This window comes from Capricornis sumatraensis, chromosome 13 (assembly GCF_032405125.1).
Source record: "Capricornis sumatraensis isolate serow.1 chromosome 13, serow.2, whole genome shotgun sequence".
In the NCBI taxonomy this organism is placed as follows: Eukaryota; Metazoa; Chordata; class Mammalia; order Artiodactyla; family Bovidae; genus Capricornis; species Capricornis sumatraensis.
Genome location: NC_091081.1, coordinates 81,044,746 through 81,055,464, shown reverse-complemented (window position 1 = coordinate 81,055,464; position 10,719 = coordinate 81,044,746).

Here is a 10,719-nt window from a genome sequence, read left to right as displayed (position 1 = left end):
TTCTCTGCAGTTTCCCAAAGGGCATGGGCATTCCAAGACATTTGATATATTTTGACAGATTGCTTTCCAGAAAACATTATAATTGTTCCAGTGTTCACCAATTTTTATAGATGATAAATCATTAGGTTACTATTTTAACATATTTTTCTGATTACTAGTGAACTTGAATTTTTCATTAATTTATTAGACATTTGAACTTTTTAATGTCCCTTTTCATATTCTTTCCCATTTTTCATTCATCTCATTTGTTATAGAGCTCTTTATAGCAATAGGAATATTAACTTTTAGACATATATTACAGATACTTTTCCCAGTTTGCTATTTGACTTTTACTGATATATGGTATTTTGCCTTAAGCTCAGACTCAGGAATGAATTTTAAGTAGCAAAGAAACCAACTCCACTGGCTTAAACAAAGACTTATTCTCTCACATAACAAGCACCGTATAGAGAGCAAGCTGTTGGAACTGGTTCAAAGGGTTGGTAATGTGAGGGCTCACATCTCTGCCCTGTTTTGACCTCCTCCTGCTTGTGATCTTATGGTCACTAAATGGCTGCTGCAGCTGCTGCTGCTAAGTTGCTTCAGTCGTGTCCGACTCTGTGCCACCCCATAGATGGCAGCCCACCAGGCTCCCCCATCCCTGGGATTCTCCAGGCAAGAACACTAGAGTGGGTAGCCATTTCCTTCTTCAATGCTTGAAAGTGAAAAGTGAAAGTGAGGTTGCTCAATCGTGTCTGACTGTTAGCGACCCCATGGACTGCAGCCCACCAGGCTCCTCCGTCCATGGGATTCTCCAGGCAGGAGGACTGGAGTGGGGTGCCATTGCCGTCAAGTTTCTGTTTCAGGCAGAGGAAAAAGGGCAGAGGAAGAGACACTACTGGCTGACTCTTACTTATGCCCATTGGACAGAACTGGTCTCATGGGTACTGCCAGCAGCAAGAACAAAGGGGAGATGGAATTAAGCAAGCACGTTTGCACTCTCTACTATAGAGAAGTTTTAAGACACAAATAGTCAAATTGGTCTGTATCTATTTCTTTGGTTTCACACTTAGAAAGTTCTTCTCCAACTCAAGGATGCATTCCAGTAGATAGTCATCTATATTTTCTTTCATTACTTTTATAGTTTCATTGTAACATGCAATAGAAATTAAACTTTTTTTTCCCCCAGATAATCAGCCAGTTGTCCCAAAACCATTTTTTGGACTTTCTCCACTGATGTGAAATATCTTCATTGTTTAGTAAGCTATTAATACACTCTATTCAGTTTCACAGATCTAGTTAGTTACCCCTGTAGTGTTGGTACTTTAATTAAATTTATTACCATGCATTTTAACATTTCAGGGCAAGTTCCCTTGTGATATTGCTGTTTCCAAAATGTCTTGGCCCTTCTTGAATGTTTATTATTCAGATGAATTTTGAATCATTTTGTCAAGTTTTAAGAACTGACAGCTCGTTACAGGTAAGTTTTTTGAACCAGAAATCTGGTGTATTCCAGATCTCTCGTGTGGTAGTAAAGTTTTGTGAGCAACACAGAGTGGGATCTTTTTTCTCTGGGTTGTATTTTAATCAGCTGTACGTAATATATGCTGCTGCTGCTACTGCTGCTAAGTCGCCTCAGTCATGTCCGACCCTGTGCGACCCCATAGACAGCAGCCCACCAGGCTCCCCCATCCCTGGGATTCTCCAGGCAAGAACACTGGAGTGGGTTGCCATGTCCTTCTCCAATGCATGAAAGTGAAAAATGAAAGTGAAGTCGCTCAGTCGTGTCCAACTCTTAGCGACCCCATGGACTGCAGCCTACCAGGCTCCTCTGTCCATGGGATTTTCCAGGCAAGAGTACTGGAGTGGGGTGCCATTGCCGTCTCCACGTAATATATAGGAAATATAAAAGATTTTTCTAAGATTGACTTTACTGCCGTCCACCTTACTGAACCCTCATTTCTTTCTAAAAGTTTTCCTCACCTTGTTTTTTGGCTCCTTGATCTGCCACGGCCTGGAAAAGGGGGGTGGTGTCAACACAACCTTCTGATTGTTATCTGCCTTCCTGTTATGGTTTTTACCATATTTCTTATTACACTGTATTAAGTTGGCATTTGGACTCAGGAGCCTGATTAATGTGATTCTTCCCTGAGAGATAAATCTGTTCTTGCTCTGCTGACAAAACCAAGTTGCAGAGACAAGCAGAGCTGAGCTGGCCCGTGTCCTATGACATAAGCCTTCTGGGATATTCTAACCTGTCACGAGGGCAAGAATTTCTTCTAGCTCATTGCCATCAGATATTAATCCTACTTCTGCTCAGAAAACCCTAGGGACAGGAAACAGGATAATTCAAGGCTCCTAAATCCATTTAGGGGATGTTTCACATTTTCAGAAGGTTCTTACTCACAGTGAAGAAACCTAATCTACGTGGTCTCTCTTTTCCCCAAGTTTCCTGGGATAGTCCCCCTCCTCCTTTGGCACTTTCCCTGAACTCTTTTTCCTTAGATGACATGGTTAAGCTTTCCCTTCATCCCAGTTACATCCCCTACATCTGCCCTACTCTCTGAGGATGTTCCCACAGAGATGGACCAGAGACGCCAGAGCTGACGGGCAGACCCCTCACAAGCAGGCACCCGCCTTCACTGCGTCAGCATCACTGCAGGCCCATGTCTTTTTCACAGGAAATGCTTTATGCCAAAACTCCCACGCTGTACTTCTGTATTTTTCTGAAAATTTGATTGCTTTTGACATTAGTTCTAATCTGCCTGGGGCTTCCTGGTGGCTCAGTTGGTGAAGAATCTGCCTGTAATGCATGAGACCTGGGTTCAATCCCTGGGTCTGGAAGATCCCCTGGAGAAGGGAATGGCAACCCATCCCAGCATTCCTGCCTAGAGAATTTCATGAACAGAGGAGGCTGGTGGCCTACAGTCCATGGCGTCGCAAAGAGTTGGATACGACTGAATGAGGAACACTTTCACTAATCTGCCTAAGCAATTTTGAGACATTTCTCTCACTCACTGAATCATGAAACCTCCCTGTTGTGTGCCTTCTGTAAAATGTAACAAGCATGCCCTCTAGGTCTAGGCCCAAGTTATCTACAAATACAATGAAACAGCCAGAGCCGAGGAGAGAGATCCACAGAGTAGCTTCAGGTGTTTCCTTCCAGGAAAAGGAAAGGAAAGGAAAGTCAGTCACATAGTTGTGTCCGACTTTTTGCGATCCCATGGACTGTAGCCCACCAAGTCCTCTGTCCATGGAATTCTCCAAGCAAGAATACTGGAGTGGGTTGCCATTCCCTTCTCCAGGGGATCTTCCCAACCCAGGAAACAAACCCAGGTCTCCTGCATTGTAGGCAGATTCTTTACCAACTGAGCTACTAGGGAACCCCTGTTTCCTTCCAAGTGGGACATAAATCAGTACTCTCTGGGAATCGGTGCTCACCAGCTTCAAATACAACCAACCTGACTGGGACTTCCCTAGTGGTCAGCGGCTAAGACTCCAAGCTCCCAATGCAGGAGGCCCCGGGTTCGACCCCTGGTTAGGGAACTAGATCCCATCTGCTACGACTAAAGATCCCACATACTGCAACAAAGCTCAAAGGTCCTAATCAGCAGAATTAAGACTCAATGCAGCCAAATGAAATACAAAAACAAACAAACAAAAAATTTTAAAATACAAGCAACCTTATTGATAGAGTTATGGAAGAAAGGACTTTGTCAAAAGTCTACTGAAGTAAAACAGTATACTAGTAATCCACAGTGATTAATGATCCCCTTTGACTCATCCGTGATGTGCTTCAGTGGAACACAGCACACAGGGAGAAAGCCAGGGCCTGGAATAAGATGTGACTCTTGGAGGGACACACACAATGGACTGAAGGTGGAGTGTGGGGTACGAGAACCCACTGCTGGTAATAATCGGAAACACAGCAAGCCACTCAGCTCCTGGCAGCTGTGTGGGCCCTGGCTTCCAGAGGGTGTGCTGAGTGGGGAAGCGTGGGGCACAGGTGTGCAGCTCTTCAATGATCTACTGATGCAAAACAATTTTATGTTAGAGAGGGGTGCGTTTTCCCAATTTTAGCAAAGAGGCTGTAAGAGCTAGGGACAGCATCACACATGAGCACGCCGGCAGATGGTGGCTGCCAGAGGAAGAGGAGCTGAATAGGAGACCCTGGGGGACAGCTTCAGGACTTGAGGACAGAGACCCACAGGGTTTCAGCAGCGGGGAGTAGTTGGATCATGGCTTTCATACGTGTTGCAGATCCAGGGAACCATGCAATAAACGGGGCTCCTGTGGGGCGGAGTTGCTGGCCTACAGATGACGTGGTCTTTGGGTCTGGTGGTGATCCTGGTCCCGTTTGCTTTGGCTAGAGCAACTGGGTCACATGATTGTGTGACAGGAAACCTATAAACCTCTGCAAGTGTCGTGCAGAAGCTGAGGTTGTGATCAGCCTATAACAACACACCATTGGATTTTTCCAGTATGTGCCACTCCTATAACCACAGCACACGGTGTTCCTTTAAGAGAAATTATGTAGAATGTAGAACGGGTCTGAGCCAACTGGTTGCTCTACAACCAGGAGTCAAGATGGACCTGCTGCTGTAATAAGGAGAATTTCAGTAAAATCCTTCCTGGATATAAGATAGCCCACCCCGTGATCTCATAAGGTCACTCCTATTTTCATAGTCATGAAACTCCATGAAATGCAACCAAATAAGGATAAATATATAGCAGGGCTTGAAATAGTAAAGCTAATTCTACTGTAAGTCAGTCTATTTTGGTTTCTCAACTTCACGAATTCAGAATGTGCTTTGGGGACTGCATTTTTCTTCCTAATTGATTGGAATGATAGATTATTCATGACCTTTTTGGATTTCCCCTTCCCCTGACCCCCGTCCCCCAACAAACAGTTCTATTTCTTCTCTCTTAGAATGTGAAGCATAGCTCTAAACTTGACATGGGAAAGTGAGATGTTATTTTTGGCTCAAGTAGAATTAAAACTTCCACCCCTGAGTGAAATCTGGTCTTTACTAACCCGACCACCCTTTGGGTTCAGACTAACTGAAGGGTGGACACATTACATTTTAGATCTGACCTTGAGCTGTACGAAGGGGAAGCATTACTCTCTGCTCCCTGAACGGAAGAGCCTCGTGTCTCCAAATCTTACTACAATCATAAAGTTCGGAGGGAGACAGCAGAAACAATCCTCGTGATCAATTAGTTCACAGTTTCTCAAACTATAAAGTGTACAGGATGCTCCCTAACAAAGGGTTCCGTGCTCAGATTCCCTACCGAATGTCTGCCTACTGCCTTCTCCACTTGAAGACTCTGGAACGCCCTAAGTTTTGTTTGCCAGTCTTATCTGAACACATCCCCCCTTTTTGTCTAGATAGAAAGGAACAGCTTTGGGAACTGACATGACATGGAACACACTTTAAATAGTGCTGATCTATTCACAGAGGAGGACAATGAGGCCCGAATGAAGAGACATAGAGACAGTTATCCCCCATGCCTGGCAGGGCTGGGAAATTGACCCTGGTTTCCAGACAACTAGTCCAGGCTCTTTCTCTCACCTTGAAAGAGGTGTCATTAATGGTGGTAGCTTTGATGTATCCCCTAGTACATTTTCATTGTCTGGAATTTGAGGTGGTATTTATTTATAGTCCACTCAGCAATGAATCCATCAAATGCTCTGAATGTTTCTAAAAGGGCATTGGGCCCTGTACAGCTGACCTGGATAAAACATTCTCTTTTAAATTGCATATAATTTACTATATAGTGAAATATTTTATCATGCTATATATCCCATTCTAGAGGTTATTAATTTAAATAAAAGAGTAAATCGGAAAGACATCTCAGTAAAATATGTCACTAAAATGAAAACATATGGCCCAGTGAGAAGTAATCCTAGACTGTTCTTTTAAACACAGAGTGCAATAGTTGGTGAACCAAAATTATAGAAAGTTGTCCAAAGGTCACATGTATATTTTTTCAAATTGTGCAAATTCAAGTAGTTTGAGCATTCTTTGGAAGCAACCTTTTTGTGACTTACTTTCTGAAAATGCATTTTGAATTTATATGCATTTTTTAACAATACTTATTTCCCATTTATTTGTGATTTTTGCAGGGGTTCAAACCAGTTAATAAAAATAAGTTTTCTTTTCACAAAGAACTTGATTTCTACTGTTATTTTCAGAATCATTGTGATGAAAACCTTACCTGGAAAGAGTAATACAAAAGAGAACTCGAAGTTCTCAAAAGATCATGCTAAATCAATAGCAATCCTCATTAAAATCAAACAAGTCACCGAAGGTTCCGATATTTGGCTTCTGATCTCTCTTAAGACAGTGGTTTTCAAAGTCTGGTGTTTGTCAAAATCACCTGGAGAACTAACAGAGACTCAGAAGCCCAGAATCGTTTCATAGGGAAGGTCTGGGTCTCTGCATCTTCACCTCATTCTCCAGCAATGGTCTCCAAACCAGGCTGATCAGAGTTATCTGGAAAGTTTTGAAAAACAAGAACAACACCCCCCCAAAATATGTATAAATTCACACATTTTTGTGAACCTATATGCATCTTAGCACTTCTCGAGTCATGCAATTATTTATGCGATCTAGTTCCGGATACTTTGAAATCTTTCTTAAGATTTTTTTTTTTATTCTGCCTGAATACACTTAAGGTATTTGTCATTTCTAGCATGCTTCTCTTCTACCAGGCTTCTCTTCTTTGCCAACAAAAGTCCATCTAGTCAAAGCTGTGGTTTTTCCAGTGGTCATGTATGGATGTGAGAGTTGGACTATAAAGAAAGCTGAGCACCGAAGAACTGATACTTTTGAACTGTGGTGTTGGAGAAGACTCTTGAGAGTTCCTTGGACTGCAAGGAGATCCAACCAGTCCATCCTAAAGGAAATCAGTCCTGAATATTCATTGAAAGGGCTGGTGCTAAAGCTGAAACTCCAATACTTTGGCCCCCTGATGCAAAGAACTGACTCATTGGAAAAGACCCTGATGCTGGGAAAGATTGAAGGCAGAAGAGGACGACAGAGAATGAAATGGTTGGATGGCATCACCGACTCGATGGATATGAGTTTGAGTAAGCTCTGGGAGTTGGTGATGGACAGGGAGGCCTGGCGTGCTGCAGTCCATGGGGTCAAAAGAGTCGGACACGACTGAGCAACTGAACTGATACTTGAGGTAGAGCTTCCCAAGTGGCACTAGTGGTAAAGAACACACCTGCCAATGCAGGAGGCATAAGAGACAAGCATTCAATCCCTGGGTCAGGAAGATCCGCTGGAGAAGGAAATGGCAACCCACTCCAGTATTCTTGTTTGGGAAATCCCATGGACAGAGAAGCCTGGAGGGCTACAGTCCATGGGGTTGCAAAGAGTCAGACACGACTGAAACGACTTAGCTTGCACACACACACTTCAGGTAAGGGATATACCCCAAACAGGAGGGATATTTTAAATTGGTTCCTAGCTTCTGAAAATCAAGTTTTCAAATATGTTTCCAAAGCCAGTCCTGACTCCTGTGATACTGTTTCATGAACTAGAGAAAGCGCCCCTTCCTGGGGGCAACTGTAGCCCTGCCTGAGGGCACCAGTCTTGGTGAGTGAACCGCAGACTGAACTGCAGTCCCACCTGACCCCTGGATGGAGGCCTTCCTGAAAATGAACAAGTTGAACAAATAAAGCAGAGGTCTTATCTGTTTCCCTTTCTCTCCTCCAGCCTTCCACGCCTGACCTGACCTGACCTGACCTGACCACCCAGGCCTTCACCCTGACCTGATCAGGTTCTGTCTACATGCTATGGGCCTCTCAACTCATCTTGTGACTTACAGAGTCCTGCTGACGCTCAGGGCTCAGGATCTGACAACGGGCCTCCTGACCACGGGCTCTTTTTAAAAATGCCCTTGCTCTTTTAACTGGGTCTGTGCCTTGCAATGATCAGTCACCATCTCCAGGTCTTTCGTTCTGCCCAAGGTCAGGACTTCTCCATGAGCAGATGTCTTGGTGATGCCAACCTTCTTGTCTGAATTTCTGACTCTCTCCCCTGCCCTGCATCTCATGATGCCATACTAATGACTTAGAATTCCTCCTGCTTCATCTCACAACTAGACCGCCTAGTTCCTGGAGAGTGAAGACCTCTCTTCCCATGACCCCTTAGCCATGTTCTTTGTCCCCCAGAACAAGCCTGCTTGCTTCTGAATCATTTGTTGGGGTTGTAGTTGCTGAGCATATTTCTAGGAGGCAGCCCATTCTCCACAAGCCCTGCTCTGAATTCCAAGATCCCAGCACAGGCTTAGTAGTAAAAGCTGCCTGCCAGTGCAGAAGACATAAGAGAAACAGGTTTAATCCCTGAGTTGGGAGGATACCCTGGAGGAGGGCGTGGCAACCAGTATTTAATCCAGTATTCTTGCCTGGAGAATCCCATGGACGGAGGAGCCTGGCGGGCTACAATTCATGGGTCACAAAGAGCTGGACACCACTGAAGCGACTTAGGATGCACGCTCGCACAGTCCAGGACAGATGGTGACCAATCTTCTAGGCTCTCTATAACCACATGTGCAATGATAGTTACTATTTAGAGGGGTGATTTCTAGCAGTGTGGATTTCAAAAGCAAGAAATAAAAATTTCCGTTCAGTCCATATTTTACTTTTTGAGGCATAACATAGAAAAAATACAGCTAGAAAGAATATCAATCACAAAGGTTGAAGCAAAAAAGTGCTTTGACGAAATTCTCACTTACTTAGAAAAGCAGGGGCCATGGAACTATAAGCTCCAATGAACCAAGGGCTGTGCCTTTTGACTCCATCACAGTAAAGCCAGGGCCAAGACCATAATAGGTGCTCAGTTAATACTTGCTGAATGAGTGAAAACTAAATTCAGTCTAAACATCTCACTTAGTCAAGAAAGTTTTCTTGTTCTAGTTCATATAGTCACTCTTTTATCATACATGTGAGAACTTGTTTTTCAGTCATTTTGTAGTTTATTACCTTTAATATATCAGAATAAGAGGGATAGTTAATAAAAATAAACACAATACACATAATAAGCATGAATGATACTAGTGGGGCTTCCCAGACGGCTCAGTGGTAAAGAATCCATCTATCAATGCAGGAAACGCAGGTCGGATCCTTGGGTCACAAAGTTCCCCTGGAGGAGGAAATGGAAACCCACTCCAGTATTCTTGCCTGGAAAATTCCATGGACAGAGGAGCCTGCTGGGCTATAGTCCATGGGGTTGCAAAGAGTCAGACACCACTGAGTGACTGAGCACAGCACAGCAACTGGTTGTCAACAAGCCCTTTCAGGTGATTCGAGTTATCAGCCTCAAGCTTGAGGATCCCTCCACACTGGATAAGGACTTGATGAAGCTGCTTTAAAATCCTGGCTCTGTCACTTCACAGGTGTGCATTGAGAAACTTAGTTTCTCAGTGTTTATGGTGTCAATTGAAAAAACGCCCAACCTAAAAGTTGAATTCTGTCTTATTTGAGGACCTTACAATGACCCTACTGGTTGATATCATGAAGGAAACATGGGGCTATATGTGAAATATTAGGTTGGTGCAAAAGTAATTGCTGTTTGGCATTGCTGAACTTTGCGTTTGATACTGGAATACATTCTGCTGCACATTTCTCACTTTATTTATTTTTTGCTAATGACATTACTTGCTGTTTACATTTATCTTTGACTATGGAAATGATGTTAGACAAAAAGCAAATTCGAGCGTTTTTCTTATTCTAGTTCAAAATGGGCTGTGAAGCAGTGAATAATGTTGGCATAAATGGAAAGCTATTTTACTTTTGGCAATGTTAGAGGGTTTTCTATGACTGGGATACACACACGGTACTAAAAATAATCCTGCTTCATGTTGCCAGACTACTTGACAATTTACAAAATGCTTGAACAAATGTGATCATATTTGATCCTCACAAGGAAGTCGAGGAACACAGTTGAAATTATATGCATGACTCTTTCATAGGAAAATATCTAGTGGAGGCTGAAATATAAGAGCTTTCAAAAAGATTTCTGGTCCATCATTAACAATAACAACTCAACTCATAGCAAAGAAAAAAGATAGAAAGGATACTCTCTGTAATAAAGAAACAATGAAAGGAAAGAACATATAATGGCAACTTTCATTTACCCTGATGAAGATAGACATATTACTTAACAGTTACAAACTGTGGTTATAGACTGCAATTCTAAGAGACAAAGGAATGAAATGCCCAAAGTGAGTAATGAGACTCAAACTTTGGAAGTCTAATTTCAGCTCACTGAAGAGGAATTATTACCATACTTATCATTTATATCGCATGATATTGATTGCCGTGCCCTTCCAAACAGCTGTAACTTTGGGAATCCAGAGCAGGTACTGGGAAGAGTTTAAGAGGCTCTGGTAGTTCACTGTAGGATGCAGATTCTAGGCAGGGTTCCCAGCTAGCCTAGAGTCTCCTTCTGACACATGCTTCTCACTCTTGCCTCCATGATTTTCAAGAGAGTTGTCACTTGATAGCCCACTGCAGAGGCTGGTGAGTTACTCTGGAAACCTACATAACATTTCTACTTAAACAGAAAATTCATCTTTTAAACAGGTGATCTGTTTTAAAACATTTTTACTGTTTTCTTTCCTTTTTTTCCCCTTTCCATAAAAGTAACAAGTCCCTTGTTGAAAATGGTTTAACATTATAGAAATATGTAAAAATGTTGATTCCCAGGGCCTTCCCTGGTGGCTCAG